Here is an 11,285-nt window from a genome sequence, read left to right on the forward strand (position 1 = left end):
GTATGTGTGATGTTTACTTGTAGAATAAGTAATTTATATATTTTCTCCATGAACAACTAACTGAAAGGCAAAGTAAATTACTGATAAAAGAGACTAGAATTGGCTACAAATGGAATCCTGAAGATGTTATTTACTCCCTAATTTAACCAATTTTCTAAGTAAAACAATGAAAAGATGAGTAGGATTGCTGCTTTTTGGTTTTTCACATGCTAATCATATAGACAATATGCCCATAGACAGCACAGTAAAACAGTGAGAACAAATTCCTAACTGTCTGTTAAGAAATGCTGGAATATTCAACATGAATTCTATCCTATGACCTGGGTGTACATAGAAACTGTTTATTCAGCTTTGCCTCTTGTTTAACTCTGCATATTATGGTGAATTATTACTGTTAGTATTTTTGAATTAAGACAGAGTCTTGCTCTGTCACCCAGGCTGGAGTGCAGTGGTGTGATCTCGACTCACTGCAACCTCTGTCTCCCAGATTCAAGTGATTCTCCCATCTCAGCCTCCCGAGTAGCTGTGATTATAGGTGCCCACCACCATGCATGGATAATTTTTGTATTTTTAGTAGAGACGGGGTTTCACCATGTTGGCCAGGCTGGTCTTGAACTCCTGATCTCAGGAGATCTGCCTGCCCGAGCCTCCTAAAGTGCTGGGATTATAGGCGTGAACCACCACACCTGGCCCTAGAAAGCTCTGCATTTAGTTAATTTTCCATCTTGTTTTATTCATCTCAATAGAGCGTGCAATTTTTGTGTGTGTTAGGTAGTTTCTGTTCTGATGCTCATGGAATGCCACAGAAGTCAAGGACCAAGAATATTTTGCTGTAAAAACCAACATGTGCTCACATTAGAAAACAAAACAAAATGAAGATTTTCTTTCCTCTGGGGAGATGCTGTTTTGTCTCTTGAAGAAGCTTGGTAAGCCTCAGTGTAGGATGTACGTGATGGTTTCACATGAGACACGTTTTAAAAATTCTCTCTGATACCCTTTTTTATGTCTGATGGCCGATCTCAATCAAAAGAAGGCTTTCCCCTGCTCTGTGATGAGTGACTCTCGGCATGAAGCAAGTTAGATTCCTCCAGTCAGCAATTTGGTTTCAGTCTCAGACTTTCAACTGAAACTAAAAGAAGGAAGGAAGGAAGGAAAAAAGGAAAGAAAGAAGGAGAGAAGAAAGGAAGGAAAGAAGGAAGGAAGGAGAGAAGGAAGGAGAGAAGGAAGGAGAGAAGGAAGGGAGGAGAGAAGGAAGGAAAGAAACATGAGTTCATTTTATAAAACTTTTATCTAATATGTGTGATGTACAAAACTCCATCTTGGAATTCCTGAGAGATATATCCTAACACCATCTCGATCCCCAGCTTTCCAAAACCACGGTGACACTTCACAGGAGTGACTGTGTGCAGAGGAGAAGACAGGAAGCAGTAACAGCAGCCCTGCGCTGGGTGCAAGTGCTCTGGACACAGATAACAGGTTTACAGAGGGGTCTGCAGTTCCCTGGGCAATGGACAGCAGCCTTTGGCATCAAACCCAAACCAGACACCCTCTCTCAGAGCTAAGAGCCTAGTGGACACCAGGCTTCATTCTCACCAGCTCAGGGACTGGACAGGACCAAGCCTGCAGTGGGACAGGGGTGTGGCAGGCAGAGGCCAAAAGAAGCCTCAGCATCCACAGGTCTCTACGTTACTTCTCACTCTCCCAGTGACTCAATTTTTCAGATATTTGACATCCTAATGTGGTAGGCAGTGCACCTTGTAGTGACTTTGCACCTGTGGATCTTGGGGCATCACTGTTTGTTTCTTGGCAAGTGACTGAGGCCTGCCTAACTCTGCACAGGGCCAACTAATTACAGCCGGTTACTCAACAGAGCGCAGAAAATATCCACAATGATTAGCAGATCTGTTCAGGAATTTTGAGTTGCTTTTTGTGTGTTTTAAAATTTTGTTTGTTTTTATATTTACTCTGTTGACTAATGGCATATGTTTGTGTGTGCACAGAGTTTAGAATGACAAGGTAACAACATAAAGGCAGAACGGCTTTGTGGTTAGAGTGAAATGTTGTTCAAACACCCCATGCCTCCTCCCCACCCTACATTCATTTTTTTCAGTTAAGGCATCATGTCTCCCAGAGGCTTTCTTTAATAAAACTACTTTTGAATTATTTAATAAAAATAGCCCCTATTCTTTGCACACTTACAATATGTCAGGCATTTTTTTTGAATACATGGATATTATATCTCTATCTGACAGATGAGAACACTGAGACTCAGAGAGTAAGTAAGTTCACAAGAACACTAAAGCTAGTGAGTGAGTAGCTGAACTAGAATTAGAAGCAAGTGTATTTGAGTCTTGTAGAAAGATAACTCCCCAGATTGTATGTTGTTACTGTCTACCTCTGGCTTGGACTAGGACAAACTAATGTATGTTAGAACAACGAGTAAGCGCATGTCAGTGGGAGGCAGGGCAGGTGGACAGTGGCAGAGACAGCTGTCTGGGACATGGAAAGGCCATGCACGCCATTCTTTAAAGCAACAGCATTGGGTTCATGCTCACCTGCATTAGAGTTGGGATTTCTTCCTTTCACCTTTTGTTTTGTTACCTTGCTGAATTGACTTATTTTTCTCTGATTCCAGGTCAACCAGAAGGATTTGTTACAGATGGTTTTGGGTTAACAAGGGCTAATGATGGAAAAATCACATTCTAAAGTAAAACCCTGGGGGAAAGAATCTGGCATCCAAGGCTACCAGAGCAGGCTGTGAAAAGAATGAAATAACATGAGCCCAAGCAGATAGAGCTGGAGGGAGGGTTCTGGGCTCAGCAATGTCAGGACAGCCAAGCAGGAAGCAAAGGCCCAAGGAGGTACCAGGGATCTGACGTCTGCATCCATCAGTGGATGGAATTAACAGACCGGAATGAAAGCCGGAGACCTGGTGGTGATGAATCCCACCCTTGGAGGACTGAGGGTGGCCTGGCTGCTGTCCAGCTGGGCCATTCTGATGGGTCAGTGTCCAGGACTGATCAGTCAGTGCCCGTGCCCAGCAAGTCGAGTCCTGTGTCCAGCTGCTCAGGGGATATGCTGAATATGGTCCCTGACTAGTATGGCTGCAAATTCAAGCTGGGAGACATGTGATCATTAGAAGACCTATTTCCAAAACCAGAAAAAATAGGAGCCCAGGAAATTAGCTGGATAAGAAGTTTTAAAAATGCATGGTTAATGTAACAGATCTCACCTATCTGAGATCCAAGTCTATTCACCATCATTAAATGCCTCCTACTTAACGTGGGCTGACAGGGGTTAGAGAGTGAGCACTGGTAGCCAGAAAGTGGAGAACTCTAGACATGTTGTTTTCTGTGTTCCCAAGCCTTGTACACTGCCTGGCTCTTAGTAAGCACCCAATATATATCTGTCGATTACAGAAGTACAGCTCAGGTTCCCAGGGAGTTTTCAGCCATTGTGATTTTCTAAGTAATGTTGCAATAAGCATCTAACAAACCATTGCATTATTAGTAAACTTACAATCTGTAAAACAAATTAGTAAATTCATATCATAAACTTACTATTTAATTCATTCCTTTGTTTAATGACACAATCTTGATTTTATTCTGATAATCTCTCATTGAATAAACAATGACTTCCCAGGTTCCAGAATGACATGAGAAATCTTTATTACAACTACTGATTCATGATTGAATTTGAACCTGTGAATTGCTGAAGTCTTGAACACTTAAAGGAAATAATGTAATACAGTTAGTTGATGTCTAGGTCTTCTCTGCCCTTCTATCCCTACCTCATCCTAGAGCACCGGGAACCTTCCCTAGCACGGCACTAAGGTCCCAGCATGACAAATGCTCTGTCACTGACCAGCTCTGCTCCTGACTGTAAGCTCCATGGGGCCAGAGATTTATCTGGTTCACCTTTGTATTTCTAGTGTCCACTCTGCTGATTGCATTGTCATGGTAGGTACTCAATAATTTCTTTTTTTTTTTTTTTTTGAGACGGAGTCTCGCTCTGTCGCCCAGGCTGGAGTGCAGTGGCCGGATCTCAGCTCACTGCAAGCTCCGCCTCCCGGGTTTAAGCCATTCTCCTGCCTCAGCCTCCCGAGTAGCCGGGACTACAGGCGCCCGCCACCTCACCCGGCTAGTTTTTTGTATTTTTTAGTAGAGACGGGGTTTCACCATGTTAGCCAGGATGGTCTTGATCTCCTGAACTTGTGATCCACCCGTCTTGGCCTCCCAAAGTGCTGGGATTACAGGCTTGAGCCACCGCTCCCGGCCGGTACTCAATAATTTTTTATTAAATGAATGAATGATGGTGAGCCAAAATTCACAATCTGATCATTGGCCTTTGTATATCTAAACTTTTAATACCATGACATAATAGAATATCTGATACTGATAAATTTTAGTTTTTATTGTTACTGCGAAAAATTAAATTCTTACAGGGCTTAGTAGAATAGAGAGTGCGTCTGTGTCATTACTTTCTAAAAATCTTTCGTATATAGTTGGGTACTTTTAAGAATATATTTAAAGCAAAATAATGAATTTTGAATGTTGAATAATGAATATTTGAACAGTTATTCCTTTTCTTTTCTAAGTGGCACAAGACTCGATAAACTTTATGCTATGGAGACATTTATTTTCAAAGTTCTGCTTTCAAGTTTGAAGAAATTTCTATACAAGCAATATATATTTGTAGTAGAATTATTTAAAAATAAAATGAAGGAAGAGGAAACAAATTACTAGAAATAATGCATTGTCCTAACATCTAGGTATAATCAGAGTAAAAGCCTGGCAGAAAGATTCTGGAATCCAAGAACATTTTTGCTCTATGCCCATACCTTTACCATATCTTCCTCTCTTTGTCTCTCTTTTTCTCTCTTCTTAACCCTCTCACACTCGTGCATATGTGCGTGTGTCTCTCTGTATGCACGTATGTATGTGTTTCTGTCTGTGTGCATGTGTTTCTGTCTGTGTGCATGTGTTTCTGTCTGTGTGCATGTGTTTGTGTGTGTATTCCAATGCAGACGCAAATTTATATTTCAAAATATAATTCTCCTCTCACAGCTCCAATGTAAACATACGAAATGAGTTGGCAGTGGAGCTGTGGAAAAAGGAAAGGTTAACAAGGCCAGTCTTGATGGTCAGATGTGTGTGTCTGACTCAAAATGTAAATTATGTACTAATCCTTCAATGTACATGCTACATCCTATCATCAACTTTGATGCCTGGGGAAAATATGACCAGTTATTTTTATATTTTTCTAGAAGACTTACTATTTCATTTGCAGTTCTTTCAACTTTTGCCTGAAGAATTGCTTTTTGTGGAATGTCAGTAGGCAGTCTCTAAGGGACTCCACAGAAAAAGAGCCAAGCCCCTCATATGTCTGCTCTGCAATAGCTATCACCCTACTACTGTGAATTCCACTAATTGAGGTCAAGTTTTTTAAAAAACCAAATATCTCAGCAGGAAATCTGTAATACAATAAAACTCTGCTCATCATTCTGTGACAGTATAATATGTAAACTCATTACAGTAAATTCTATATATTCCACTCTTTTAGATTCTTCCAGGCCCCTTTTCAGCTACACATTGAAAATTGGATAAATATACCCAGTAATGGGATTGCCGGGTCTGGGTACATGCCCAGAGGGATATAAATTATTCTACCATGAAGACCCATGCATGCGAATGTTCATTGCAGCATTATTCACAACAAAGACATGGAATCAACCAAAATGCCCATCAGTGACAGATTAGATAAAGAAAATGCAGTAAACATAAACCATTCAATACTATGTAGCCATAAAAAGAATGCGAACCCTGCTTTTGTGGGGACGTGGATATAAATGAAGGCCATTATTCTTAGCAAACTAACTCAGGAACAGAAAACCAAATACTGCATGTTCTCACTTGTAAGGGGGAGCTAAATGTTGAGAACTCATCAATACAAAAAAAGGAACAACAGACACTAAGGTCTACTTGAGGGAGGAGGTTGAGAGAAGAGAGAGGAGCAGAAATAATAATTATTGGGCACTAGGCTTCATACCTGGTGATGAAATGATGTGATAAAACAAACCCCCAGGAGACAGGTTTGCCTATATAACAAACTTGCACATGGATACCCAAACCTCAAATAAAAGTAAATAAAAAAAGAAAATTGGGTAAGTACCCCCATAATTCTGTACTGTCCTCTTGCATCCATTTTTCGTGTCTAGTAATAAGAATATTCTGAAGGGTACTACTACCAACTTCTGCACTGTGCAGTGGAAATTTTGGATGTGAATCCTACATATTAGCACACACACTTCACCATGCAGCTGCTGATTAATTCGTTTTTCTTAGCTATATCAGTTTCAATTTCTTAAACTATCAAAGATTGGCAAAGAAAAAAAGGCTTGGACAAGTTGTTTACTCTTTTTTCAGTTTTGCTGAGGTATAATTGACAATAAAAATTGTACATATTCCAGGTGTACAATGTGATATTGTGAGATACATAAACACAGTGAAACGATTACCACAGTCAAGCTAACTAATGTATCCATTGGCTCACATGGTTACCTTTTTTTTTTTGATTTGTGGTGAGGATACGTAAGATCTATTCTCAGCAAATTTCAAGCGTACAACACATTATACTTGACCCTTGAACAACACAAAGGCAAGGGGCACTGACTCACTGTTCAGTCAAAAATTTACATATTAACTTCTGATTCTCTCAGAACTTAACTCCTAATAGCCTACTATTGAGGTATCAGCCTTGCTGATAACATAAAAGTTTGATTAACACATATTTTGTAAGTTATATGTATTATGTACTGTATTCTTTCAATAAAGTAAGCTAGAGAAAAGGAAATGTTACTAAGAAAATCATAAGGAAGAGAAAATATATTGACCATTGATTAAGTCGAAATGGTTATTATAAAGGTCTTCATCCTTGTCGTGTTGACACTGAGTAGGCTGAGGAGGAGGAGGAAGAGGAGGGGTTGATATTGCTGTCTCTGGGGTAGCAGAGGCAGAGAAAAGTCTGTGTATAAAGGAACCTACACAGGTTGCTCAAGGGTCAACTGTATTATTAACTATAGTCACCATTCTATATAGGGCTCCAGAACTCATTCATCTTATAACCAAATGTTTATACCCTGTGACCAACATATTCCCATTTCCCCACCTCTCTACCCTGGTAACAACCCTTCTACTCTCTCTCTCTATGAGTTCAACTCTTTTGGATTCCATACAAAAGCGAGATCAGCAAGGAAAAAATAATTATAAAGATATGTAAGATAAGTAAGGATAAAGATGTTATCCTTGTATTTGTGCTATTCACTGTCTGGACTTAAAAGACACCATTCTTCAGTAAAATTTCAAACATATTGTATATATTTGCATATCATATATACATATATCATCTTGCTCTCTACTATATATAGGTATATATATCTAGTGTGTGTATATATATAGTAGTATGTATATGTAGTATATGTAGTAAATACATAGTGTTATACCTAGAATCAAATGGAATTATACTATAAATGTTTTATAATCTAATGTTTGGTTTTAGAATATATCATGAATATCATTCCAGGTGACCAACTTTTAAACTCTGGTTTTCTATAGCACTTGTTTAGTTTTGCATTATTTTCTCAGCCTGTGCAGCAGGTATGTATCATGCTTTGCCAATACATAAGAAGGCAACATGGAAGCAAGATTTGTGTTGTGCCTTCCATAGCCCTTGATAGACTGATGGATACATTAATGCTATTTAATAAGTGATTATAAAATTAAATTAGTGAATAGTATTGAATCTAGCTAGACACTGTTTCATATTTAAGTGTTAAGGAGTGGACATCATACAAGATAATCAAAAAGGTAAATGGGCTAGGAAGTTGAGTTCTGTGTAAAACAAAAGCCTTAATTGGTTATAAACTGTTCATTCCCACCTATATTTGACAGTCCTATGTTCAAAATTTAGTTGTAGATTAATACAACAGTGACAACCTTAAATATCAATCATCAGAACCTCAGTCATAGAACTTCAATTACAACAAGGGCCTAGTCCAATGTAGGATGAAAATTCTTTAAAATTTTTTATAATCACACCAATAATCTGAAAATTCTTTGATATTTTTTAGCATTCACAATAATAAAAAATCAAGGAAAATATTGTCTTTCACATCTGGAAAACAGTATATAGTTAATACCAAGCTGTAGTTAGATATGAGTAGTAGAATGTACATAATAAGAATGATAAGGGTATAATGTTTTCCAACTCTATACCTAGGCCATGGTACATTTACATTTCACATTAAACATTAAAGCAAACGGAGATAACTTTAATCTCTAAAGATGTTTTATATCTCCTTTGTTGTTTACAAGAAAAGCAAATAGGTTTACCTAATATAATGAAACTGGGCAGAGATTTCTATAATAAGATGAATTTATTAAAGAAAAGTCAATATATCAGTTTTAGCAGCTGAAATACTGCTTCAATTTTAAAATGACCAGTTCATTGGGATTTTATTTAGGAAAGACAAGAAACTAAAAGAAAATAATTAATAACAATATAATAAATCTAAACACTTTGGCAGAATACATACTTCCTAAATATTATACTTGTCTAGGGTTTCACTTTGAATATACTGTATTCTTTTGGGGGAAGTTGCGTTTGGAATATCAACTGTAATTCAATAAATTTCATTATAAAAATAGTTTTTTTGTTATCCTGTTATTTTCTTGTTACATGAAGTACCACTGTCATGTAGGTGTATTTACAATGAATATGTTTCAACAAACATTTTCTATAACAACATAATCTCCTACGCATATGCAATTGTTTGGGACAAAGAAAGATTAGGAGAGAGACAAGCAAAATTGACCTAAAACTGATTTATCTGGTAGACTAACTCCTTTGACTTCACAATCTCTAATACCCCAGCTATTAACATCCAAACTTCCAAAGCAGAGAGGAAAATAACCGAAGAATTAGCAGTTAGGAGATAATTTCCCTTTTATGATTTAGCCTGCTAGTGGGGAAAATTTTCCACTTATAGCAGCACCTGCCAAGGAGGTACAAAACTGAATACTGTGTTCAAGTACAGTGGTTCTAACCAGCTAAAGTTGTTAAAGGGCCATTAACCTTGAGTAATTCAATACATTGGATCTCCAGCAGACTGAAGCAAAGTCTCTGTCCTGGCCAATGAACAGTGAGACTTGTATCAGCTAATCTCACACAGACACTTTAAGAACGTTTCTGGGAATCCAAAAGTCTAGTACATGTTGAGACATCCCCTCAATTTCTTCCCCTTTATGAAAATGTGGGGAGGTTATTTGAAGACTCAGTAAAAAGTCAAACAACATCTTGTGTGGTTGGGATTTGTCCTGCATAGTGCTGCATATCTCTTAGATAAGTGATGCTATGTGGCATTACTACACATAGGTCTAAGATAAAGAGGTACCTCTTGGTCAGAAGACAAGGGTCTAAAAACCAAAACATACCTCTCATGCTCACATATAATAACCTAATATTTAAGAATTTTACCTCTCCTTCCTGTAACTCTGAGCTTTGCTTGTAGTAGTGTTTTAGATACAAATAAAGGAATCCTTAAAACCAGATGCAAAAGTAATTCTCTTGCATTGGAAGTTGAATCTGCCTCCTAATCATTTCATGGTATTCATTACAGGGAAACAGCCGAATTGTTGTGGTGCTACTTGAAGTGGTTAATACTAACTACAAGGGAAAACAGAAAAATTACATAATGGGCATAGGAGGAGTATGGATAAAATTCAGATGATCTCAATGGAGATTTTTAAAATTTCATATTCTCACATTTTTTCATAAGAGTATGTCAGGATACACTTCAATATACAACTAAGATGGACTAAAATGGATTTGATTTACTTTCCTGCCTAAAATAACTAAAAAACAAAATGTATAAAACATACAAAATATATGAAGCAGCTGTTTGCTAGACAATGAACATTAAGCAACAAGGGACAGTGACCCTTCAAAGACAAGAAATAAAATGAAAAGCCAGATGGTTGCCCCGATTTACTACTAGGGAAAGTTTACAGACTGTGGTGCAGAAAGGGGAACACGGGCAGTGCCCAGAATCTTGCAGAGTTGTGGAGATGAATCTGGGAAGCCGCAGAGGACAAGGCAGTTATATTTTCCAGGACAGAGCTGTGCCAGAGAGGAGAAGATTGACAGAGAGAGAGCCCAGATATCTGCAGAGAATCCCCTAGTATGTTCAGATCAGTTCTGCATGTGATGAAACTACTCAAGTGTGGAGAAATAATCACCAAAAAGAATTAGAGGGAATTATCCTTGGAGCTCATACAGGGCTGGAAATAGTGCCTGTTCCCAAAGGTAAAAGTGAAAAACATAATTCATAGAGCATCTGCTAAAGGACTGAGAAGGATGCTGTCTCCAGGGCGGGAAACATTAACAACTCTAGATTGAAAAACTTTTGATCCCACCAAATGCAATAAAAAGCAAGACCCAAAAGGATCAAACTAAAATTAATTACATCCCAGAGCAAAACTGAAGAACATTTCTAGCAATGCAAAAATATCCAGCACACAAGAAGATAAAAATCCATTATTTTCTTCCAATAAAAACTTACTAGGAAGGAAGGAAGGGAAGGAAAGAAGGAAGGAAGGAAAAGAGAGAGAGAGAGAGAGAGAGAGAGAGAGAGAGAGAGAGAGAGAGACAGGAGGAGAAAGGGAGAGGAGGGAAGGATGAAGGAAGGAAAAAATGAAGGAAGGAGGGTAGACAGGAAGGTAAGAAGATACAACTCATATTAAAGAAAAAAATCCCTGAGTGGAAATTGACCCATAATTAACAAAGATGGTAAGATTAGAGAACAAGTAACTTAAAACAGAATTATATCTCAATTCATTCTGCTCACTATACTAGAGGAAATATACTAGTGAAAACGCTGACCAAGTCAGATATAGAGGACATAAGAAAGAGAGAAATTAAACTTCTAGAGAGAAAAAATACAAGGTGTGAAATGAAAAACACACTGGATGAGATGAATGCAGATTTTATACTGCAAAAGAAAATACTTGTAAATTTTAAGACAGGGCAATAGAAATAATCCAACGTGGATAGAAAACGTGGAAAAAGAGTTTTATTAAACAGAAAGAGCATCAGTGAGCCTTGGGACAACTTCAAGGGTCTTATTGTAGTTGCAATCAGAGTCCCTGAAGGAGATGGTAAAGATAGAGTTAAAAAAATTTAAAATTTGAGGGCCACAATTTTTTCTTTCTCTCTCTTTCTTTCCCTCC

This window comes from Rhinopithecus bieti, unplaced genomic scaffold (genome assembly GCF_001698545.2).
Source record: "Rhinopithecus bieti isolate Rb0 unplaced genomic scaffold, ASM169854v2 scaffold_11565, whole genome shotgun sequence".
Lineage (NCBI taxonomy): Eukaryota > Metazoa > Chordata > Mammalia > Primates > Cercopithecidae > Rhinopithecus > Rhinopithecus bieti.